The sequence below is a fragment of the Procambarus clarkii genome, chromosome 37, assembly GCF_040958095.1.
Source record: "Procambarus clarkii isolate CNS0578487 chromosome 37, FALCON_Pclarkii_2.0, whole genome shotgun sequence".
Lineage (NCBI taxonomy): Eukaryota > Metazoa > Arthropoda > Malacostraca > Decapoda > Cambaridae > Procambarus > Procambarus clarkii.
In genome coordinates, this window is record NC_091186.1 from 35,568,785 (window position 1) to 35,595,792 (window position 27,008).

General features: G+C 44.3%; 1 protein-coding gene across 4 annotated transcripts in view; it reads right to left on the reverse strand.

The window, feature by feature from the left end:
* The window catches only part of LOC138372105 (peptidyl-prolyl cis-trans isomerase-like), a 461,493-nt gene that overhangs the window by 12,717 nt on the left and 421,768 nt on the right, over positions 1-27,008 (reverse strand). For 3 of the 4 annotated variants that reach the window (XM_069337386.1, XM_069337388.1, XM_069337385.1), the window contains one exon: positions 479-1,178. The gene's annotated coding sequence lies outside the window, so the exon portion shown is untranslated. Of the gene's footprint in view, positions 1-478; positions 6,889-27,008 lie in introns of those variants that run through there. The other variant, XM_069337387.1, reaches the window with a different exon arrangement.

A 27,008-nucleotide genomic window follows, 5' to 3' on the forward strand; every position in this document is an offset into this window, starting at 1 on the left:
ACATTAATGGCGGAACCTGGACTATAATGGAACATCAGGCTCTGAGTAAAGTAACTGGACTATAATGAAGCATCAGGCTCTGAGTAAAGTAACTGGACTATAATGAAGCATCAGGCTGTGAGTAAAGTAACTGGACTATAATGAAGCATCAGGCTCTGAGTAAAGTAACTGGACTATAATGAAGTATCAGGCTCTGAGTAAAGTAACTGGACTATAATGAATCATCAGATTGAGTAAAGTAATTTGACAATATAAGTAATGTTTCTCTACACTGACCACAGTGTAGAGTTGACAGTTGACAGTTGACAACCAAGATGACAGTTGACTTTATTAATAAAAATGTTTCAGGTGTTAGAGCAAAACGTTTCCTATATATAAAGTCAACTCTCATCTTGATGTGTCTCTATGTCAAAAGTGTTTATATAGAGGCAATACTACACTCAGTTGCGTGAGAACAATGTGACCTTCAGCAGCGTACCTTCACTGAGGTGTGGACAGTCTTGACATTAGGGAAGAGTTCCTGGCACTTCTGGAGCCAATCTTCTACCTTCATGCTGCACTCATCAGCTGTGTCTATAGTTGTCAAACTCCTGTGGGGTGTTGACTGTGTCGAGGCTTCCCAACATGGCCTGCAGCTGAGTCTTCCCTTTCTCTCCTTGTGTTGTCATATCCACCACACTGGTATCCTCCAGTTCCAAGAGCTTCATTGCTGACTTGTTCTGCTCTACCAGAGCATAGAGTCTGTCCTGGAGCTGGAGGTGGTGAGTCTTCCAGTCCCCCAGCTGGCCCCGGTACTCCCCCAGCTGGGACAGTACCTCTTCACAGCTAGTAATGAGGCTGCTGATGATGCTCTTCTGCTCCTGCACCAGGGAACGTAACTTCTTACTGATGCCTCTGGCGGGACCTTCATAAGGTTTTGCTGGCACTGCTTCCTCAGTTGTTAGCTGGATATTTTTGAGTTTCCTAACAAAAGCCTCCACAGCATAGCTAATTGGGAACTGAGTAGCAGCTGTGGCAGCGTGCTCGGCACAGCAGCTGGGGCAGGTCAGCTGACCATTCTTGATAGCATTGTCAATACACTGGGAGCAGAATGTGTGGCCGCACGGCAGTGTGCGAGGCCGTAGCTGATTGTCGTCATAATCGTTAAAACACACTGAACATTCCTCTGGCTTGTTATCCTGTGGATAAAATATTTGGTAAATCTAGATGTATTTCCAACAAAAAATATTATTACAGTACTGCACAATATTTCCTGATAAAAATTACATAATAAATTCATAATTTCTTTGTACAGAGGAACCTCGGTATTTGTACTACTCTCAATTCGCACTGCTAACCGGCCACTGAGGCCGAGGTGTGCAGATAACGGCGGAGAGCCGCAACCAGACCCAACACATGATGTACTCCCAGCCTGATCAACCAAGCATCAATGTTCCAAGGACCCCCTCCAGAAAGCCGCCGTCTCAATCTCCACCAGAAAAGAAATAGACGGCTGCAACTGAACAAACCGACCACCAAGACTGAAAGAGCAAAAACCCTGCGCAGGAGAGCATGAAGCTCACCAACCCAACCCCCAGAGACCAATGCCAACAGAAACAGAACCTTGGAAAACAAACTTGAACTGAAGGGGCCACCACAACCGGAGGAAAAGAGGGCAAAAGAGAGCACCCAGTCCAAGGACCAAAACGGTTCCGGCAGCGCATGAGCTGGCCAGAGGTGAAACTATACATGAGAAAGCTTGCAGAATGGGGCGGAAATGACATTCACCCTAAACACAAGCTGGAGCGGCTCCGCCAGCGCTGCAAGATAAGAGGCGACAGTAATAAGCATCAAATGATGATCATGAAAAAGCCAAGAAAGAAAGGACAAAACAACCCGAACAGAAATAGAAGACAGCCTACAAAGAGAGAGGAAATGGCGAAAAGAACACCAGGAAACTTCATATTGTCGCCGAGACGAAGCTCGCAGGTGAGACACCTTCAATGAACCCATCTGATCACCATACAAGTGGTGATACACCCACGCCAAAAAGACCAGACACGAAGAGCAAAGGAGTAGACCAAACCAGCCATGTGCCAGACCATCCCAATCTGCTGAAAGAGGCGGAGCCGCAGAAAATGCCCCAGGAACATAGGATTAACCCTAAAACCACGCAATACATACATACATATACGATGGTAGTAACTTTCCCAAAACTGCTCAATTCATACATATATGATTGAGGGTCTAGCGAACAATTTGAAATGCGCCGTGAGGGATAGGAGCAGCTATAGTCAAGCCGACCCCGAATGTAAACAGACACCACCTGGGAAAAAAATCCAGCGTAGGCCGCCATTGACTGCACGCCTCAGTGCCCGACAGAGACCATGGCGAGCGCATCACGTTCCACCAACCAACCCCGCTCAGTAAAGCATACATAGCGGCCTTTGACTGAGGATGAAATTAATCAGAATATTTTCCTGGATGGTGATGAACCTGATATTGACTACTCCGAGTGAACTTGTTGGTGCCACGAGGGCTAGGCCTAGCTCCTCACCCATGCCTCCCCGCCTGCAATTGACACCACTTCATGCCAATCCACATAGTTCATGTGTTACTTTGTCAGATTTTTATGTTTTGGTCGACAATTCGGAGAGAGGTGAATCATTTTCTGGTTTTAGTGATTTAGAATCAGAAAATAGTTTTGCTGCCGCTAGTGCCCGTGGAGTGTGTGGTGTTGCCAAGCAACATTTTGTTGTGTCAGCAGCATCTAGTCCAACCATGCGGCACCGCATGGCACCACATGAGGACACTGACGAACAAAGCCCCTCAACATCAACTAATTTTCCATCATCGTCCCTTCCCACCCGTACTGTTTCTAGACGGGCTTTAGTTCCTGGTCCCTGGATTCCTCGCTGTGGTGCCGCTGTTGCCTCTCAAAAGACACCAGGTGTATGTGTGTAGAGTGATGGGACAGATTTTGTTCCAGAAATTACTGCCTTTGACAATTCAGATGTTGGGATTACAGACCTTTTCCCTGATACAGGTGACGATATGTTTGAAATGGACTACTTTACTGCATATTTTGATGAGCCGCTCATGCAACATATTGTTCAGGAAACGAACAAATCAAGCAGCTGATCTCATTCGTGAGGAGTTATCCGATTTTTCACGATTACAACGATGGAAAGATACAAATTTAGGTGAAATGTATCTGTTTTTGGCACTGTGTATGTTGATGAAGCATTGTGTCAAACACGTACTCGACCATTATTGGTGCAAAGACCAGACTGTTCCAACACCATTGTTCGGGAAATATATGTCTCGAGACAGATTTGCGATACTCCTCATGTGTCTTCATTTTGCAAGTAATGAAAACTAAACTGAAGATGATAGACTTTGGAAGGTGAGGCACATCCTGAATGAACTTGTTGGAGAGTACAGTGATTTCTATGTACCAGCTCACAAGATGGTGATTGACGAATCCCATGTGCTTTTTAACCCTTAAACTGCGCAAGACTGCATATAAAGTTTTGAGTAACTGACACAAAAGTGCGCAACACTGCAAGTGCAGTTTTGGAGTACTTCGCAAGATTTAAATGGCAGCGGATACACAGGGTTCACATCACCTTCATCAGGGCTCTTGTAAACAGACGCCATTTAAAAAAAAATCATGGGCAACATTCCCGGGTGTGAGAGCCTCTGTACTGAGTGAGCCACCAAGGCTGGTGCACGCAGCATGAGCTCACAGCATTGCTGTTCAGCTTGTGACCACAGCATCGCATAAAAATGCTAAAAATATATATAACATGATAGTACTACAGAAGATCCCTGACTGTGATATAAATGACTAGGATTCTGATAACAGCAGGATTGTTGTGATAATTTGCACTGTACTGTGTGAGGAGTAATGTTGAGGGTAGGAGGGCTGTAGCGTAGTCTGCCGAATCTATGCAACCACCTATTGTTCTTTGCACTTACTATATACCATCTTAGTGGTTTGCTATGGTGAACAAATCATGTGATACTTATATATAATGTCTGTATTTAGTGAATTACAGCACAAACAGTATGGTGGGAGGAGGCTGTGGGTGAGTCAGGTGAGGTGAGGGAGGGAGTGGCTGCCAGTGGCAGGCTGCCTGATGTGCCGGCCAGTCCTTGCTGCCTTTTGACTCGGCATACCAACTTAGTGGTTCGTTATGCTGAACAAAAATGTAGATACAGTGGTTATCTTGAGATGATTTTGGGGCTTTAGTCTCCCCGCGGCCCGGTCCTCGACCAGGCCTCCGCCCCCAGGAAGCAGCCCGTGACAGCTGACTAACTCCCAGGTACCTATTTACTGCTAGGTAACAGGGGAATTCAGGGTGAAAGAAACTTTGCCCATTTGTTTCTGCCTCGTGCGGGAATCGAACCCGCGCCACAGAATTACGAGTCCTGCGCGCTATCCACCAGGCTACGAGGCCCCCTCGAATAACGAATTTAATCCGTTCCGGCACTGTGATCGTCATGTGAAACGTACGTCACACAAAACGAATGTCCCTTTTGACAATAATGGAAATCAAATTAATCCGTTCTACCACCGAAAAACATCAATATGATATTCGATGTTTTAAATAATGGAGCAGCCTACCTTACATTCACTGAACAAACCTTTATGGCATTTTTCTTTCTTCAAATGTGTTCAATATGTCTTTTTCATTTGTCTTATAGCAAAAGATTCGTTCGGTGTTCGGCAGGTAGGCTGCTCCATGTTTCTTAAGCTGCTAAGAGGTCCTCAGGAGATTTACACAAAAAAAAATTCTAAAAAATAATTTTGTCTTCTAAAAATGTTAATTTGTGTTCCCTGAGCACAGGAAAAATAAAAAATAAATCGTAGGTGACATATTTTGGCCACAATTGGCCGAGGAAGTCTGGCAAAATGTGAGCGTTGACAGAGTGGTTGTGAGTGGTGGTCAGTGTCACCTGAGATGTCAGGCGAGAGTTGCCACAAAGATATTATTACCTAATTATTTCAATGTTTCTGATTGATTTTTTCTTCGTTTTTTTTTTTTTGCAGTATTATTATTCAATAGTGTGTAGTGTGATAGATTTATATAATAAAAAGGGTGAATCATCGCTATACTCAAAAGTATGGTTATCTTGAGGTTATCTTGAGATGATTTCGGGGCTTTAGTGTCCCCGCGGCCCGGTCCTCGACCAGGCCTTCACCCCCAGGAAGCAGCCCGTGACAGCTGACTTAACTCCCAGGTACCTATTTACTGCTAGGTAACAGGGGCATTCAGGGTGAAAGAAACTTTGCCCATTTGTTTCTGCCTCGTGTGGGAATCGAACCCGCGCCACAGAATTACGAGTCCTGCGCGCTATCCACCAGGCTACGAGGCCCCCCTCGTAGCCTGTGCATATTAGTGATTCAATTATGTTCATAAAACAATAAACAAACAGTTTTACTGTTATTACACTTTAGAGATAGGTTATATATAAGTATCTGCATGTTTTGTTCACCATAACAAACCACTAAGTTGGTATTATGAGTCGAAAAGCAACGAGGAGTGACCGCCACACACCAGCCAGTTACTCGTTGCCACTCACTCACCCACTTTCTCCTCCCACCATCTTGTTTTTTTATTTTATTCACTATATATAGACGTTATATATAAGTATCTACAAGTTTTGTTCAACACAACTGTACAACTAAGCTAGTATAGTTAGTTCAGGCACTAGGAGACGTTGCTACACACAGTCAGCTGGCGGCTACCTCCCTCACTCAATCAAGGTCAGGCGCACGAAAATTTCTCTCCCAACAATACTGTTTGCAGTGTTATTACACTATATACACACATTATATATAAGTATCTACAATTGTGTTCACCATAGAGAACCACTGAGCTGGTATGGTGAATGCAGACAATAACAGGTGGCCACACAATCAGAAAACGATGCTGTCTCCCTCCGTCCCTCAGCAGTACTCCTCTCACAGTGCTAATTATCACAACAATCCTGCTATTATCACAATCCTGGTCATTTTTATCACAGTCAGGGGTCCTCTGTAATACTGTCATCGCTAAATAATAGCAGTTACATATTTATTTTGACAATTTTAACGCGATGCTGTGGTCACAAGCTGAACAGCAATGCTGTTAGCTCATGCTGTGTGTGCCAGCCTTGGTTGCTCCAACAGTACTGTGGCTCTCACACCGGAGAATATTGCCCATGATTTTTTTTAAACATGGCGTCTGTTTACAAGAGCCCTGAGGAAGCTAATGTGAACCTGTGTAGCCGCGGGCCATTTGAATCGTGCCTGGCACCCTATGGCGTTTATATACACCATGCGCACCGCGGGCCATGTTACTCATGGCGTATATACTGTATAGCCATGCCCAGTTTAAAGGTTACATAAAATAAAAAAAAAAATAAAAAAATGAAAAACAACACACATGTCATAAAGGTTCGTTCTGTGTTTGCCAGGTAGGCTGCTCCATGTTTCAGTAATAAAAAAAAAAAAAAAAAAAATGAAAAACGGACAAATGCCATAAAGATTCGTTCAGTGTTTGTCGGGTAGGCTGCCCCATTATAGCAATCTTTCTTTGTTTAACATTTGTTCCATTTGTTTTGTATTTTTCATTTACGTCTCAATAATGGAGCAGCCTACCCAACACACACTGAACAAACCTTTTTGGCATTTGTCTGTTTTTCAATTTTTTTCAATGTATTTTTTATTTAAAAAACATGGAGCAGCCTAGCTGGTGACCACCGAACGAACCTTTTTGACATTTGTTGTTTTTCAAAAAAATTAATTTCTTTTAATTAATTTTTTAATCTACAAAAAACCAGCGTTGAATGTAATGAAATGCCATTTTCTGAGTGAGACCCAGAGGCTCCCCAGAGCTTTACCAGGCTGATATGCTAATGTCAGACTTTGGCATCAGTCATGTGTATGGAGTTCTAGGGCCTACCGGGGACCACGGCCTGAACCTGGCCCCCTCAGAGAGGCAAGGGGAGCAATGGCCTATAGAAACCCCCGTGTGGTAGGAAGCATCCTATGTCTGCCATCGACCGGGTCAAGCATCCAGAAAGGTAAGCATTCCAAAACAAACCCCTATTCTGGTGAAAATTGCTTCCTAAAGCCGAACTAGTGGATAGAACTCTTCAACAGAAAACAAGGAAACTAGTATGACGTCATACGTCACCACGCCGCTGTCTGCGCAGCTCCCCCCTCCCCGGGATGGAGAAGGGGGGAGCCCCAGACCTCCCACGCCGGCTATCCACCCATCAGTTCTGAGGCTGGATGTCAAAACACGCGAAAAACCGCCGACCGGAGGGAGGGAGGGTTGCCGGGGAGCCTCCGGGTCTCACCCAGAAAATGGGGTTTCATTACATTCAACGCTGGTTTTCTGGGGGGGAGCCCCGTCGGCTCCCCGGAGCTAACTACCCACAGAGGAAGGTCAAAGGGACAGAACCGGGAGGCGGACACCACGCACTCCCCACGGAAGCGAGACAACCGGCAGCAAACGCCAACCCAAGGTGCCACAGCCCCGAAAAGTCCCGGGAACAACACGAGAACAATGAGCAGCAAGGCCCCCGAACACCAAAAATCCATGCCCGAAAGACCGCAAGGCCACGTCGCCCAGACGACAGCGAGAGCAGCGAAGCCACGAACGCCACAGGCATGAGGAAAGAACACAGGCAGCTTAGCTGCAAGAACACGGCTGACCACCCGGGACACCATCACCCGCGAACCGGGAAGAACAGAACCAGATCAACGCAAAACGCACTCCGGACCCAAACGCCGTGGTACGCAAACAACAGCGGAGGGCCGCCACTGAACACAAAACACGACACCCCCCGGCCCGACCAACGAAGCACCAACAAACCCTGGACCCCTCCAGAACGCAGCAGCCCCACCCCGCGCCAGAAAAGATGGAGACTGCTGCCACCGAAGAACCAAAACGCTAAAACCAAAGGAGCAAGAAAACTCAGTGACTCGACCCCCAGAGGCAAAGGCCAAAAGGAAAGAGCCGACGAAAAAACACACCGGAACTGAAGGGGCACTACCAACCGAGGAGAAGACAGAGCACGCTGACCAAAGACCAGGATGGTGCAAGCGGCGCACAAACAGGCCAGAGGTGAAACGACGCACAAGACAGCTTACTAATGGTGCAGAAGCAACACCAAGACCGAAAGCAAGCTGAAGCGGCTCCACCAGCGCCGCACGAAAAGAGGCGACAGTATGTGGCAAGACGACGGCCCCCAATCCCCACCAGAAAACCAAGCCGAGAGTAAATCATGCTAACAAGAGTAACCACCTAAGATGAGACAGGAAAAGGAAGGACCGCCAAAATACCCCATACTGCCGCCAAGAGAAGCACGCAGGTGGGACACCTACCACAAAGCCACCCAACCACGAACCGGAGGCGAGACCGCGAGGCAGAACATAAGCAGCCTCGACAAGGTCCCTCCGAGCCCAGGAAAAGGTGGAGCCGCGGGAAGATCTCGGGCGCGACCACCGAAACCCAGGCGGCACAAGGAGATGGAACGTCTGCCGAACAGAAAAACTCCCCAAAGCATGCAAGCCTGCCAGAAGTTCAGAAATGACGGGTCCGACGCGAGACATCGCAAGACCCCCTCCCCCCCCAAAAAAAAACCGGCAGGGCAAGCTAGGAAACCAAAGAAGGCGGAAGGGTCGCCGCCAGAACAGTACACGAACCAAGGGGTACGAACAACTGCAATAGACCGAGACAAAGAAGCACATCACAGGACACAGGCTGAAAAACGCCCAAGAACACACGCAGAACACCCCTGCTGCAGAGGAGGCAGAAAGAAAGAGCAGAAGCACAAAAACCCCAGGAAAACAACCAGGGGTGGACAATCAGGCAGGGACAGAAAAACCCCCACGCAATCCCCAGGCACAAAACAGCAGCAAAGTGCCACACCACAACCGGACACAGGAACAAGGACACGCCACCGTGAAACACGGTACCAATGCACACGTGCAGCAGCAGCAACAGGCACCACCGCAACATGCAACATGTAAATAGCAACTCCCTTCTGCAAAGGCAGAGAAACGGAGCAGGCAGACCCCAGACAGGGCCGACGGAGACACGACAAAACCCAGCAGGCCCAGAAACCTGCAGCAGGCGACCGACGGCAGAGAAACCCCGCTCGATACCTGCTGGATGGGGTACTGGGAGCTCTTTTACACCCCAAGCCTGGCCCAAGGCCAGGCTAGACTGGCCAGAGGGTGGCCCACCAGGCAGCTGCTAGGAGCGGCCCGCCGGCCCACATACCCCCACAACCAGGATGGGCCGGAACTGCTATACGAAAACAGGCTAGTGTGCCCTGGAAGTCCACGGACGAACCAGCAAGAAGGCTTATGCTCGCAAGTAGGTCGTGTAACAACCACAGACCTCTGATGGTAATACAGTGTTCCCCAATTGTGCCTTTAGCAACACTGCACTCCACTGGTACTATCCCGCAAGTTCTACTAGATAGGCAGGACCCAAGAGCCAGAGCTCAAACCCTGCAAGCACAGCCAGGAGCCTTACCAGGTGAGTACAGAACCAACCCTACAACCCCCACACCTCAACATGAAAAAAGGTGGGTCCCCTGAATGACTCAAGCATGGGTTGGACATGCACATGAGGGGGACAGGAAGGGTTGAAAAAGGGACAGTCACTGGTGTGCAAACGGTCTCAGTCGTACAAAAATATACCTAAATAAAGACAGGTATATGAACAACACCGCATCCAGCGCCCAGTCAAAAGACGCCAGACCGCAGAAACTCACCTGGCGAACGATGGCACGAACTTGACACGACTCAACCGTGCCCAGAAGAACCTGGAAGCACCGCCAGGTGAAGACGCCAGAGCCGGACCCTGCCAGACCCGCAGGAGAGCAGAGAGAGGCGACGGAGGCGGCCCACACCCATGACACAGGGAAAACCGCGGCGTCCTCCCCACAACTGGGAACCAAGACACCCCTGGAGCGAAGGGGCACATACCGCAGCCAGGGAGAAGAACGAGAGGCGAAGCACTGTAGCAAAAAGGGCGCAAAACACCAGCACTGAAACACCGCCCAGACCAAAACAAATTCCACGGCGCATGCACATGACACGCTGGCCGAACCGCACAACCCTCTCTGCGGGAAGGCGCCAACCAGGACTACTGCACTAGAAAAGTAGCCAAAAGAGGAAGCAGGAACAATAAAACCGGCCAAAGAAGCAAAGAGAGCCGAAAAAGGAACCCAACTAGGCGACAAGTAGCCCAACAGGGCGACAAGTAGCCCAACAGGGTGACAAGTAGCCCAACAGGGCGACAAGTAGCTCAACAGGGCGACAAGTATCCCAACAGGGCGACAAGTAGCCCAACCGGTCCACATGTAGCCCAACCGGGCCACAAGTAGCCCAAAACGGCGACAAGGACGAGGAGCCGACAGACGTTCCAATAATGCGGGAAGTAGCGAAAAACCTTCCCGAACCCTCGAGAACACAGATGCCAACACTAGTCCCGAAGGCACAGGCGCACCCGAGGTCAGAAGTCACGTAGAACCCCATCGAACGGGGAAACATGACGAAAACACCGTCCCAAAAAAGGGTGGGAGGAAACATCCACCCACAGGACGGAACCAACCGACTCAAAGGCCAAGGAACCGAGCCCGGGGATGGGCCGACACCCAACAGCACGTACGGCGAGTGGGGAGGAAAAAACCCACTCCATGTAACCACAAGCCCCGCCGAGAGGGGGATAAAAACCCCCACGGGGTCCAACGGGGCAAAGGCCCCCCCAAGTCAGCCCCTCCCCAGCCTCGGGAACCTACACGACAGGCCCCGGGGCTGAGCAGTTCCCCCAAAGCCCCAGCCGTACCAGAAAACCGGGGCAGCCGTGAAAACACTAAGGAAGGGAGCCCACTGGCAGACTTATACAACACGGCTGGAGGAACAGGCTCAAATGCCCCCGTCACTACCCTGGAAGGGGAATTCCCCGAGTCTCAACACCATCAAAAACCCCGCCCCGATCCTACGGACGGTAAGGAACCGGATGCAGGCAGGAAGGGTGATCCAGGGGAAAGACAAGGGGTCGTGGATGGAACCAACGCAGCCAACACCCCTAAGTCCCAAAACGAACTAAAACGGGGCAGCCCCGGGGCTCCCGGGGAGGAAACCACGAGACCGTTGCCACCACCAAGGCTCAAGTGCAACGCCGCTGCTGCCCGCACCCGCTTAGTCAGCACAACTGGGTAACCGAGTCACAACGAGCAACCAAACTCGCAGGACTCTGGGTTGAAGGTGTCACCAACCCCCACAGGCAGCAGACGGAGGCAAAACAGAGAGTCACCCAGAGACAAAGGGTGAGAGCAACCCTCAAACTCGCTGGAAGCGAGGGGGGGACTCTGGGCTCACATCCATCAGACACGCGCGCCCCCAGGGGTTTCCCAGGATCCCGAGCATTTACTATAAGAGGACTCGCGCTCAGGTAATCCCAGGCAGGGTACTGCTAACCGGCACCCAAAGCTACCAAACAACTTTCTAAGAGCTGAACCCCCGGGACGTGTACACTCAGGGGACCTAGCAGGGGGAACCACCAGAAAATACTCTGAACACAAGGGACACAAGGGGCAAGAACGAAGGCAGACCCCCCCCCCACCAGGTAGATAAACAAAAGAAAAAGAAACCCCGTAAGAGGACAGCGTACCCAAGCGGAACAGAGCCGGCCGCTATGATTGGTAAAGACAAGCTGCACAGTACCCTGCGCCCCACCAGTGCAAAAACTGCCCTTACTCTAAGGCAAACAAGGGAGACAGAACACCCGAGCACACAAAGAGCGGCCAAAAACCAAGCAGTAAACGGCCAAGCAGGGGCAGGACCCAAGGAACTTGTGGAAGGCGGCCCCAAGCCCCAAGGGCAGTACTTACAGGGGCACCTAGGGAAGGGAACCCTAGGCGCATGCAGCCCGAGTACTGGAGAATCACTCCCGGCTCACGCACCACCTAGAAAACAGAAACCACATTCTAGGTACAGTGCTGAAACAACCACTGGAGCCGGAGCCCATAACCGGTGCCTATAGCATCAGCCGAAGAACTGATGGATGGATAGCCGGCGTGGGAGGTCTGGGGCTCCCCCTTCCCCCTCGGGGAGGGGGAAGCTGCGCAGACAGCGGCGCGGTGACGTATGATGTCATACTAGTTTCCTTGTTTTCTGTTGAAGAGTTCCATCCACTAGTTCGGCTTTAGGTAGCAATTTTCACCAGAATAGGGGTTTGTTTTGGAATGCTTACCTTTCTGGATGCTTGACCCGGTCGATGGCAGACATAGGATGCTTCCTACCACATGGGGGTTTCTATAGGCCATTGCTCCCCCTTACCTCTCTGAGGGGGCCAGGTTCTGGCCGTGGTCCCCGATAGGCCCTAGAACTCCATACACATGACTGATGCCAAAGTCTGACATTAGCATATCAGCCTGGTAAAGCTCCGGGGAGCAGACGGGGCTCCCCCCAGAAAAGTCATTGCTTTGCAACATCTCAGCAGTCACCCCTTTATATCCCAGCATCATTAAACAAAAACAACATAATTTATTTGCATCGTCGGAGGCATCCGAGAATGTGCAAGAAGCAGCGCGACCCCACCATGTGGTGTCGTCGTTATTCAAACAAGCGGTCACAATATGAGGTGAATTGTCGGCGATTGGGCCGTTCGTTACGCAAAATGAGGCGATCGTTATTCGAGGTACCACTGTACTTATATATAATGTGTATATATAGTGTAATAACACCAAAAGGAGTGTTAGGAGAAGCCATTTTGGTGAGGAAGGTGGCGACATCTGCATGAGTTGTCATGCTGTGTAAGGGTAGCCACTATGCTCTTTGGGCATTATACCAGCTTTGATGAACAGTTATGGTGAACAAAACATGTAGATACTTATATGTAATGTGTGTGTATATAATGTAATAATATCACAAACAGTATACTTGAAGGAGGAATGTTAGTGCATCTGGCCTTGAACCATTGAGGGAGGGAGGGAGGGAACATCAGTTGTGTGTGGCCATCTGTTACTGTCTGCAGTCACCATACAAGATTAGCGGTTCACTATGGTGAACACAAATATAGATACTAATATATAATGTGCATATACAGTATATTGAAATAACAGCAAAAGAAGTGTTGGGAGAAGCCAATTTGGTGAGGGAGGTGGCGTCATCTTCCTGACTTGTCATGCTGTGTAAGGGTGGCCACTATGCTCTTTGTGCACTATGCCAGCTTAGATGAGCAGTTATGGTGAACAAAACATGTAGATAATTATATATAATGTCTGTATGTAGTGAATAAAAGCAAAAACAGTATGGTGGGAGGAGGATGTTGGTGAGTAAGGAATTTTTGAGGGCGGGAGTGGTAGCGAGTGACTGGCTGGCCACTCCTCGTTGCTTTTTGACTCAATATTGTCACAATAATCTCTCATAAAAGGAGATTTAGGCCTGTTCCATCATCACCTATTCTACCACATCACTCCTGCATAATCAAGAATTTACAGAAAGAGCAACAACAACTACTTTTCAGACATCTAGAGAGTAGTCTACTCCTCCCTACACTTCAATGCCCGTCACCCCATCGCACATGGTGGCTGGGAGTTCCCGCCACCGGCTGGGAACAAGCGCAATGGTAGTTTGTGTGAGCCGGCCTCCAATTATCGAAGACACCAGCGCCACCTACTTTGGTCCAGCTCCCATATAAATAGAACCAGCAACTACCAAGATTCAGAATACTCCTCTGTGCTCAACTGCCTGGATCTGCTAACATACGTCTTTGTGTGGTAGTAGATTTACGCAGCCTGGCCTATATTATTCCTGCACCATTTTATTGTTTGTACATTAATGTAACATTAATTTGTCTGTCTGTTTTTTGTATTTTGCTCACTGTAAATAAGCCAAATTTTTAAACTACTGTATTTTTATTTATGTAAATTGATTAAAGTAGTTTTTCATAGTACAGTATTTGAATTTTTCTGTTTTATCCTGCAGTTACCTGTGTGAAGTCAATAAGCAGTCTATTTTATTTTTACGTTTTTTGCTTTATGTGACCAGCATTCCATTTGCCCTATAGAGACTGCGCTAACAACCATTTTCATGTCACAATATAAACTTGGTGGTTCGTTATGGTGAACAAAACATGCAGATACTTGTATATAATCTGTGAATATATAGTGTAATAACCGCAAAAGTATTTTTTTTGTTTTATGAACATAATAATTGAATCCATAATATGGACACAATAATTTTGAGTACAGCAGTGATTCACACATTTTATTATATAAATATATCACACTACACACTACTGAATAATATTTCTGCAAAAAACTAAGAAAAATCAGATACATTGAAATAATTAGGTAATTATATTTATGTGGAAACTCTCGCCTAACAGCTGGTGCGAAGCAGACCTCGTCTGGTGCCTGTTCTGTCAACGCTTTTTTTTTTTTTTTTTTTTTTTTTTTTTTTTTTTTTTTTTTTTCCCAGACTTCCCCGCCCTATTGCAGCCAAAATATGCCACTTACGATTTTTTAATATTTTTCCCGTGATCAGGGAACACAAATTAACAGGATTATAAGAGTTAAGTTTAATTAGTTTATTATGCACCCCATAACCATCTTGTGTGTGGTAGTGGAAAGGGTTACAGAGGTACATAATGGGCTCAGGGATTGAACCTCACATTGAATTTAGCTAAGCAAGTTACAATCTTGATGAGCTAGTTACAAAATTCAGTATAAGTCGTCACATTATCATGGGTTCGAGATCAACCACAAGTACAGTTTGTAAATTAAACAACTGACATATGTGGAGAGCTAGTGTCACAATTTATATGTTTGTCCTGCACACCGCCCCCCATCCAGGGGGCAGCGGTGGATTGGTTACAATCACTTAGTTACTACCTACATTTAGCAAACTGGAGATATTTAGCTAAAATTTCTGGTGGCAGATCATTTTGAATGAAATATTTACACATCGTTGGAACATTTGTTATTGAATTATCTCTGAATCCACGTATCTTTTCGCACTCCATCGCATAGTGACAGGGTGTGTGCAAATAATTTTGTTGACACTGTTTACATTTGGTCAGGTCTACATCAGCAGATAATGAGAATTCCGAGAGATACTTGTAATCGAGTCTAAGCCGAGCAGTAGTAACATCTAGAAGTCTACTGATTTTATTGGATGAACCGTAGATGTGTGGCTCCTCTTGCATGATAGTATGATGATAGATGGAATTACTGGTGTCGATTTCACTTTGCCTCAGATCTACAAGATATTGTTGAAGTTCTCGGTGTACTGCTGCTCTCAGATTGCTCATTGACAATCCAAGGTTACACTCAACGTCTCCTTTAAAGGCAAATTCATTGGCTAACTCATCAGCTTTATCATGCATTCGGAGGCCAACATGAGATGAAGACCACATGAAACAGACTCTGTTACCATCATTAATAAATTTTTTGTATTTGTGTCTAGCTTCAGACACTAGCATGTTACAGTTACGTCTTAAAGAGTTGAGAGCAATTAAGGATAAGGAGTCACTTACAATTGATATATCAAGTTTGGAAACTTGTACACATTTCATTGCAAGGAGCAAGGCAAATAGTTCGGTCTGAAGGGTAGAGGCCTAGTTGTTTATACAGACTCCCCACAAAATATAAGTCATCGCCCATTGTCAGGACAACTGCACTTCCAGCTGTACTCGTGGTGCGATGTATGAAACCATCAGTGTATATGATTTGAGAGAGAGAGAATGCTCTGTGGACAGAGCATCAATATGGCTTAAGGCGTTGAGCTTTGCTTGCTCAAGACGAAGATTGGGCTGATCTCAAATTTGCTTCTGGAGTGGAATGGGTCTAATCTCCCACGTGCTGGAATGTGCCGTTGTTGTCTCTCTTGGTACAAATAATAAATCTGATACATTCTGAGTTGAGTTCCAGTTTTAGTTATCCATTTGGAACAATGCTGACCTTCAATAAAGAAATTCTGGAGGGCTTCTGTGCAAGGGTTAGGATGAGTTAGCCTAAGCATTTTTATACCAATTTAACAGTTAATTTCAGTAACACGATCAACAACGCTCAGAATATTAAGTTTCTTTCTCATGTTAAGTATCTTTGTGGTACGAGGGCACCCAAGGATTATCCTCAATGCTTCGTTCTGCAATTTTTCAAGCCCTCCAAGCTTACTTTCAGGCATCAAAGCAAGCAGAGGTGCAGCATAATCCACTAAAGATCTGATGTATGCAATGTACATTATTTTGACAATTCTGACATTGGCACCATAGCCTGAGTGATAACCTGCAACAGCCTTGAGAGCTCGGAGCCTCTCTTTATACTGAAGATAGAGTCTGAATACAACAGGACCATACAGTGGCACCTCAATGCCAAGGTATTTGAATCTGTTTACATAGTCAAGCTGGGAGCTATCAGACAGTTGCATCTTGTGAACAGCTCCTCCCTGCCTGGGTGGGCGATACTAAATCGGTTTATAAGAAAAAAAAATGGATTTTTTTTACACACCTGTGGGTTTCAAAGGCCAAATAGTTCTTAGCAGCTTGGAGAATAACCCTTTAACCGCTAACTGTTATACATAAAATATACGTATAAATATATTTTAAGCCTAAATCTTAAAATTGCATATAGCACACATTTTGCCTCAAATATATACATGGTAATCACTCATTTGCTGTTGCTAAAAGTTTAGTGTCTCCTCTATGGCTGCCCTAAACATTCAGATACTGGATGGTGATGTTGCCAAGCAATGGTCATCATTTTTCTTACAAAGGCCCTAGAAGGAAAGTGAAGGACTCTGGATTCTTTTTTCAAGATGGGGGATGATTACTGGAGGTCTGAAGAAGGAGATGTGAGCTTTATGTGTGTGTAGGACTATTTTAACTATTTTAAATATGCAAATCATATATATATATATATATGATTTGCGCCATTTTGTGACAGTTACTCAAATCATATATGTATGATTTGCGCTGTTTAAGGGTTAAAGGACGTCTTGCCTTCAAGCAGTATATTCCCTCCAAACGCCACAGATTTGGACTGAAATTTTTTGTACTCTGTGACTGTGAAACAGGAATTGTGTTACACATGATAATGTATTCACCTAGTTGTGCTTGCGGGGACTGAGCTTTGCTCTTTCGGCCCACCTCTCAATTGTCAATCAACTGTTACTAACTAATTTTTTTTCCCCACACACACCCCAGGAAGAAGCTCCATAACAGCTGTCTAACACCAAGGTACCTATTTTCTGCTAGGTAACAGGGGCATTCAGGGTGAAAGAAACTTTGCCCATTTGTTTCTGCCTGGACTGGGAATCGAATCCAGGCCACAGAATTATGAGTCCTGCGCGCAGTCTGCTCAGCTACCAGACCCCCAGTGTATACGGATATATGTACAGTATATGTATATGGGTACAAATGTAGACATTCCTGCTAATGACCAACATGGCTTCTCGGGTAGTGTTGTGTAGGTACTGCTTGCACCATAACTGAACAAGGGGGCACATATTATACACAGATAACTATTATACCTGTTCCTTGCTAACTAGGTTCTTGCTTGATAATAGAACTGTTGTGTGTGGCACAGTGAAGACAAAACGAAGGGGAAATGCCAGTGTTTGACACTGCTATGCAGGTTGGTGATTGCGAGCTAAGAAAAACTGATGCAATGCTTTCAGTGTGGTGGGAGGACGGACGTGAAGTGAACATGTTGACCACTGTTCACGATGGAACAATGGTGAACAGTGGTAAGGTGAACAAAACCACAAAACAACCATTATACAAACCAGACTGTGTTTTGGACTATAACATCAACATGCGTTTGGTGGATAAATGTGATATGATGGTAGGGGGACAGTGGAATGTGTACGTAAAACAGGGAAGTGGACCAAGATGATGTTTTTCCACCTTGTTGACGTAACAATGTTGAACAGTTACAATATGTATCTTGTCAAAAGAGGTGGTAAACGAAATTTCCGTGCGTTCAGTTTTACTGTAGTGACACAATTCTAGAAAAGTTTGGCAAACCAATTCCTGGCATACAAAGGCCCATTGTGAACCCAGTATTGCACCATGCTCCTACACCCAGGCTTGCTCTCAAGGATGCCTTTCTGACACACAATATAAGGTATTTACCACCAACTGGAAAGTGTGTAGTAGGCCAGTGTGAGTGCATTGCATGTAAGACCACAGAAAAGAGGGAACAGAAACGTAAATTGGTCTTGGTGCACAGCGTGTAAGGTCCCTTTGTGCTATGTCAAATATTTTGACGAGTATCAGTCTCAAGGACTTTTAAGTGTCCAATACTGGTGCAAAAACATGTAAATATTGAGTGAGTGTATATAGTGAAAACAATTCATAATTTTTTTTTTATTTCCTGAAAAACAAAACATTTTTGTGCACATACATGTGACTCTAATTTGTGACAATAATAAATTTATAACAGTTGTATTATAATAAAACAACAAGTGACCACATATTGTACCACATCAGTGAAAAAAATGGTTATAAAATACGCCATAGACACTGTAAATAATGCCGCAAAAATAAATTTGCAGCAACTCGGTCTCCTTCAATGCCATGCCTGACTTTCCCGGGACGCACCACCCTCCAGCGATGACGATCTGTGACATCGTCGGCCAAATTCCTGGCTCATTTACGCCATTGGTAAGTACAATTAATTTTATTTTATATTTTTCTCGTGTTCAGGGAACACAAATAAACACATTTATAAGAAAACAAAAATTAGTAATTATTTTTTTGTTGTGCCTGGCGGGGTTGCAGGCCAAAAAGCCCTTAGTGGTTTGAGGGTTAAGTAGCGAATGCATACAAGCGATTAACGATCAGCATTTATATAACAAACCATTGTCCTATGGAGTTGATTTCACTTCCCGACACATTTTTTTTAAAATATGAAATGTTTTGTGGCTATTAATGATATTATTGTAAATATGCATTCTGCTAGTTAATATCATTAATTCAATTTGTGACAATTTGAACAAAGAAGTGCGAGTGTGTACAGGAGGCTGATATGCCAGCAAACTCTCCAGGCAACAATATATCCTGGATAAGTTACTCCCAAACATTGTCACTTGGACCATCGACTTCCTATGATATCACCTGCCACATATTTGCAGTAGACCCTTGGTTTACAAATTTAAGTCATTCCAAGAGATGGTTTGTACACCAAAAATTTGTAAACTGAAATGAATTTTCCCATAAGAAAACATTAGCTACAGCTTTATCTGGATGAATTTTTTCAGCAAAACTTTGCATATTGCACACATTTTCTTAATGATGAAGGGACATCCTCTACTGCCTCTATTTAACTATTTTTTTAGGTTGAACTTTACCACTGATTTTACCCATTGCATGATATATAATAACAACTTTTATGTTCAGAAACCAAAAAAGCAGACAAACAATGAAATTCTTCACAAAGAATTAAATTGCAGTCATCACTAGACGGGATACACTGGTAAACTGAGAGTGCCTTGCCCCGCGCCCAACAGAACCCACGTGCCCGTCGACACATACATGCATCAACAAACTCGAAATCCGAGGCAAACCTTGTATACCAAGTCAAATTTTACAGAAAAATTGACCTTATTTAGCAAAAAATTCGTAAAGAGGGGCATTCGTAAACTGAACTTCCACTATATTTCTTATTTAATTATGAAATTATATTATTTCAGAGTAAAAATAAGTTTTCGTGTTCTGCATTCAGCACTAACTTAATAAGTTGTAAATGCTAGTAGAGTGGTGCCTCAGTTTAAGAGTTTAATCCGTTCCTGGAGACAGCTCGTATTCCAAAAACTCGTATTCCGAAGCTAATTTCCCCATAAGAAATAATGGGAAATAAATTAATCCGTTCCTGACTACCCCAAAAAAACCACTTCAAACAAAATTTTATACCTAATTCATCTAAATAAACCTACAAAACTATGTTCAAGTTATTACAATCCATGGCTCACAAGTGGCATTCTCAACTCAATCAACAAGAAACATGAATATGAAAAGAAAGTTAGGATTGGCCTAGTTTCAAAGGAAGTAGCTAAAAGGTACTCATCAATGCTTACCAGTATCATAAGAAAGGCAAAACTTGCATATTATGTGAATAGATTCAATGAAGCAAAAGGCAACATGAAAAGCACTTGGAAAACTATCTCTAGTATCCTAGGAACTAAACAACACTCACATAACCAAATAAAACTCTACAAGGATGGGGGTATACCGTCAACTGACTTAGAAATGGCAAATGAATTTAATAGTTTCTTTTCATCGGTTGGTGCTAATCTTGCCAGTAAAATCCCACAGACTCAGACACATATTAACACATATCTCTCAGGCAGCTATCCAAACTCTCTTCTCCTTTCACCAATCAGCCCGGCAGATGTTGTGTCCATCATACATTCTCTAAAAACCAAGGCAGGGAACACCAGTGAAATTCCGTCCATTGTGTACAAGAGAGCCTCCCATGCCCTTGCCCCACCCATAGCACTACTGTTCAACAAATCTATAGAGTATCACACCTTCCCTGATATCCTCAAAAAAGCAAGAGTAACGCCAGTCCATAAAGGAGGCAATCCGGCGGACATAAACAATTATAGACCAATATCAAATCTACCCATTCTATCAAAAATATTTGAAAAAATTATTTACAAACAGCTCTATTCCTACCTCGTAAAATTCGACATACTCAGCCCCTGCCAGTTTGGCTTCCGGTCCCAAAAGAGCACCAATGATGCAATCATTAGTCTCCTTGACATTATCTACTCAGCCCTTGACAAAAATGAGTTTCCGATTGGACTCTTCATTGACCTAAGAAAAGCCTTTGATACTGTTAATCACAACTACCTCTTACTTAAACTCCAGCATTATGGAATCCGAGGCCTTGCCCTTGACTACATCCGATCCTATCTTAGTGACAGACACCAATATGTAACCATCAATGATACAACTTCTTCCACTCTACCAATTACCGTTGGAGTGCCACAGGGCAGCATCTTAGGACCTCTTCTATTTCTTATATATATAAACGATCTGCCTAATGTCTCTAATATTCTCAAACCTATATTGTTTGCTGACGATACTACCCTTATCTACTCAAACCTCAACCCACATACACTAAATAATGTTGTGAATAATGAATTAAAAAAAGTCCACTTATGGATGTCAACGAACAAACTAACATTAAACATCGAAAAGACTTACTACATCTTATTTGGAAGCAAATCATCAAATGCAATTCAGCTACAGATAGACAACATTAACATCAGTAATAAAAATGATGGCAAGTTTCTTGGCCTATTCCTAGACAAGAGACTCAACTTCAGCACCCACATTCAACACATAACTAAGAAAGTCTCTAAGACAGTTGGTATACTCTCCAAAATCAGATATTATGTTCCTAACTCTGCTCTCCTCTCACTATATTATGCACTAATCTACCCCTATCTTAATTATGGTATCTGTGCATGGGGGTCTACCACTGCAAACCACCTTAAGCCCATCATCACACAGCAAAAATCTGCTATCAGAATAATAACTAACTCTGCTTTCAGACAACACTCAGCTCCCTTGTTTAAATCCCTAAACTTGCTAAATATTAACTCCCTCCACACATTCTCTTGTGTCAACTACATTTACAAAACCCTGTTCTTAAATGCAAACCATGCTCTGAAACTCTCCCTGGACAGATGTAATAGGACCCATTATCACCACACCAGAAATAAATATCTCTTTGATATCCCCAGGGTCAAACTTAATCTGTGTAAACACTCTATGCAAATTAAGGGGCCTAGTCTATGGAACTCACTCCCTAGTGAATTGAAAAACTGTAAAACTTTTGCCTTATTTAAAAGAAAAACCAAAAAGTACCTTACTTCATCTATTTAGTTTCCTACACTGAGCTTTAAATTTGCTCTGTACCTAGTGTTACCCAATCTCCTAATTTTTATGTAATATCAAACAACCTTATCATTGTGTTCATTGCTGTCTTCTTTTATGTGCTAGCCATATGCTGTATTGTGACTACCAATTTTTGTCAACTCTCATTCAAGCTGTCATTGCAATCAATCTTATATTGTTTCTGCTGTATTGTGCCTACCAATTTGTTGTCAACTACCATTTTAGCTGTCATTGCAATCAATCATAGCTACCTATGTGCTTTAATATACTGTACCTATAATTTTCTCTCATCTTCTTTTTTTTCATTCCATGTAATCTGTTATCATTGTTTTGTCTATAAATTTTGCAAGTATTTACCTCCTTAAAATTTTCTTAGATTAAGGACCTGCCCGAAACGCTGCGCGTGCTAGTGGCTTTACAAGACTGTAATTACCATATTTGTATCCTCACATTCCTTATGTACATTCTTGTATATGCATAAATAAATAAATAAATGAATTACTTACCCTTGTTGATGAATGCTGTAGGCGTATGGAAGATGGTGAGGAGGGGGGAGGAGGAGAGGAGTTACTGTTTGGAAGGGGAGTCCCCTTCCATTATCACATCAGGCAGTGAGGACCTTTCTGGTGTGCACTCCCTTGCACGTTTTGCCTGAGTACCACTAGGTCCTGGTTGTGGCTCACTGCTCGATTTTCTCACAACAAATCTGTCCGTGGAAGCTTGTTTTCCCCTTCTTCGCAAGCTGTCTCTGTAGTAAGGCATCACATTGTCATTGAAAAGATTAAGGCAATGGCCTACTACAGCTTTCTCTGGGTGAGTCTTTTCAATAAAAGTTTGCATCTCTTCCCACATCTGATACACCTTCTTAATTTCTGCAGAAGGGACATTCGCTACTGCCTCATCCTCCTCCACTGGTGAAACATTCTCAGCTGGGTCTTCTTGCAGTTCCCTTTGAAGGGCTTGGAGTTCTTCGGTGGTCAGTTCTTCGTTGTGTTCTTCCTCCACATCATCACCATCCAATTCCAAGCCCATTTGCCGGCCCAGAGTAACAATTTCCTCAACAATAAGTGCATCATTTACAGGCTCTAATCCCTCAAAGTCTAGTTCTATCACACATTCAGGCCACAATTTTCTCCAGCCAGAGATCAAGGTTCTTTGAGTCACTTCTTGCCAGGCTTTGTCAATAAGTTTTAAAGAACTACAAATGTTAAAATGGTCTTTCCAGAACACTTTGAGAGTGAGGTTTGTGGCTTCAGTCACTTCAAAACATTTCCGGAAAAGTGCCCTTTCATACAGTTTCTTAAAATTCGCTATGATTTTCTGGTCCATAGGCTGAATTAGAGGAGTGGTGTTAGGAGGAAGGAACTTTATTGTGAGAAATTTACTGTATCTGTGCATCAATTCATCTCCCAATCCTGGAGGATGAGCAGGAGCATTGTCGAGAAGCAGGGCCTTGAGTGGCAAATGTTTCTCCTGCAGATATTTTTCTATGGCAGGGCACACCACTTCATTCACCCACTCCGAAAAAAAACCCTTGTCACTCATGCCTTTTTATTAGCCTTCCACATCACACACATTTGGGTGTTCTGCACTTTATACTGTTTGAAAACCCTTGGATTTTCAGAATGATACACTAGCAAGGGTTTAATTTTCAAATCCCCACTCGCATTTGAACACAGCACACGCGTAAACCTATCTTTCATAGGCTTGTGTCCGGGCAAGGATTTTTCCTCCTTGGTAATGCATGTCCTCTTGGGCAATCTTTTCCAGAACAGTCCTGTTTTTACAATTAAACACTTGTTGCGGTAGGTATGCCTCAGCCTCTGTAAACTCTTTAAATTCTTCAATAAATCGTTCAGCGGCTGGTTTGTACGAGCTGGCTGCCTCCCCATGCCTCGCAACACTATGGATACCACTTCTTTTCCTAAATTTTTCAAACCATCTCCTGCTTGCCTTAAACTCTTTCTTATCTGCATCACTCGTTCCAGGGGTTTTCTTTACAAGGTCTTCGTGCAATACCCTGGCTTTCTCACAAATGATGGCCTCCGAAACACTATCACCCTTTAACTCCTTGTCGTGTATCCAAATTAATAACAACTTTTCCACTTCAAGTATTTGTGGTCTTTGTTTCGTGATTGTTCTTACGCCTTTTGCCACTTTAGCACTCATAATCTCATTTTTCTTCTTAAGTATAGTGGATATTGTTGATGTGGCTTTGTTGTACTGCCTATAAAGTTCAACAACACGTGTACCATTCTCATGCTTCCGAATGATCTCTTGTTTCTCCTCTATTGTCATCCTCACATGGGCTTTCTTGCCTTGATCCTTACCACTGGCTTTCTTGGGACCCATGGTGAGATATATAATAACAAATTGTATAGTCAAATGACCAAAAATCCAACAAAACACTGAAAATCCGGGTGAAGAATTGATGTGGGATAGTCGCTGGGCGCGAGACAATGGTAAACTGAGGGGCAGAGGGGCGGAGGGGCGACGATCGCCATACCACCACGCGCTAGGTCGGCCTGAACGCATATCAACAAACTCGCTTTCCGAGGTAACCCTCGCCTTCCGAGACACATTTTCCGAGGAAATCCTGCTCGTATTCCGAAAAACTCGTATACAGGGACACTCGTATTCCGAGGTACCACTGTACTTATATATAATGTGAGCATATAGTATAATAACAGCACAAACAATGTAATTACCTAAGTGTAGTTACAGGATGAGAGCTACGCTCGTGGTGTCCCGTCTTCCCAGCACTCTGTCATATAACGCTTTGAAACTACTGACAGTCTTGGCCTCCACCACCTTCTCCCCTAACTTGTTCCAACTGTCTACCACTGTTTGCGAAAGTGAATTTTCTTATATTTCTTCGGCATCTGTGTTTAGCTAGTTTATATCTATGACCTCTTGTTCTTAAAGTTCCAAGTCTCAGGAAATCTTCCCTATTGATTTTATCAATTCCTATTACTATTTTGTATGTAGTGATCATATCACCTCTTTTTCTTCTGTCTTCTAGTTTTGGCATATTTAATGCCTCTAACCTCTCCTCATAGCTCTTGCCCTTCAGTTCTGGGAGCCACTTAGTAGCATGTCTTTGCACCTTTTCCAGTATGTTGATGTGCTTCTTAAGATATGGGCACCACACAACTGCTGCATATTCTAGCTTTGGCCTAACAAAAGTCGTGAACAATTTCTTTAGTATATTGCCATCCATGTATTTAAAAGCAATTCTGAAGTTAGAAAGCGTGGCATAGGCTCCTCGCACAATATTCTTTATGTGGTCCTCAGGTGATAGTTTTCTATCTAGAACCACCCCTAGATCTCTTTCTTTATCAGAATTCTTTAAAGATTTCTCACATAATATATAGGTTGTGTGGGGTCTATGTTCTCCTATTCCACATTCCATAACATGGCATTTATTAACATTAAATTCCATTTGCCAAGTGGCGCTCCATGTACTTATTTTGTCCAGGTCTTCTTGAAGGGCATGACAATCATCTAAGTTTCTTATCCTTCCTATTATCTTAGCATCATCAGCAAACATGTTCATATAAATCTGTATACCAACTGGTAGATCATTTATGTAGACAATAAACATCACTGGTGCAAGAACTGAACCCTGTGGTACTCCACTTGTGACATTTCTCCAGTCCGATACATTGCCTCTGATCACAGCCCTCATTTTTCTATCAGTCAGAAAATTTTCCATCCATGATAGAAGCGTACCTGTCACTCCTCCAATATTTTCCAGTTTCCAGAACAACCTCTTATGTGGAACTCTGTCGAAAGCCTTTTTTAGGTCCAGATAAATGCAGTCAACCCAACCATCTCTTTCCTGTAATATCTCTGTGATGGGAGGAGGAATCTTAGTGATTGAAGCAGCATCAGCTGTGTGTTGTAACCTCTGTTGCTCTCTGAACTCACCATACCAGCTTAGTTGTACAGTTATGGTAAACAAAACGTGTAGATACTTATATATAATGTGTGTGTAGTGTAATAACACCACAAACAGTATGGTTAAAGGAGGAATGTTAGTGCATCTGGTCTTGAACGAGTGAGAGAGGGGAGGCAACGTCAGCTGACACTATGGTGTGTGGCAACCTCTGTTGCTCTCTGAACTCACCATACCAGCTTAACCACTGTGTTGCTTGGCCTCTAAATATGGCAACCCCCCCCCCCCCCCTCATCCCCGTGCACAGGAAATAAATTCTCTGGAATTTGTTTTTAACCCTTAAACTGCGCAACATGTCATATGCAGGGTTGAGAAATTTGCAATAAATTGCGCATCATGTCATATGACGCGATGGAGTACTACGCAAGATTTAAACGGCTCGCGGATACAGGGGTTCACCTCAACTTCATCAGGGCTCTTGTAAACAGATGCCATTTAAAAAAAATATCGTGGGCCACATTCCCGGTTGTGAGGGCCTCAGTAGTGAGTGAGCCACCAAGGTTGGCGCACGCAGCATGAACTCACAGCACTGCAGACCAGCTTGTGACCACAGCATCGCCTAAAAATGCCAAAATATATATGTACATGCTATTATTTAGCGATGATAGTATTACTGAAGATCCCCGACTGATAAAAATGACCAGGATTCTGATAATAGCAGGATTGTTGTGATAATTAGCGCTGTAGTGGGAGAAGTAATCTTATTGGGAAGGGAGGTAGCATTATCTGCAGACTCTGTGTAACCACCTTTTACTGTCTGAACTTACTATACCAGCTTAGTTGTTCGCTATGGTGAACAAAACTTGCAGATACTTATATATAATGTCTGTATATAGTGAATAAAAGCAAAAACAGTATGGTGGGAGGAGAATGGTGGCAAATTAGATGAGGTGACAGAGGGAGCGAGTGACAGCCAGTGGCGGGCTGCCACTTCCAGCCACTGCCACTCAGCATACCAATTTAGTGGTTCATTATGGTGAACACAAATGTAGATACTTATATATAACGTCTATATTATATAGTATGATAACAGCAAAAGGAGTGTGGGGAAGAAGCCATTTTGGAGAGGGAGGTGGCGACATTTGCATGATTTATCATGCTGGGTAGGGGTGGCCACTATAATCTTTGGGCACTGTACCGGC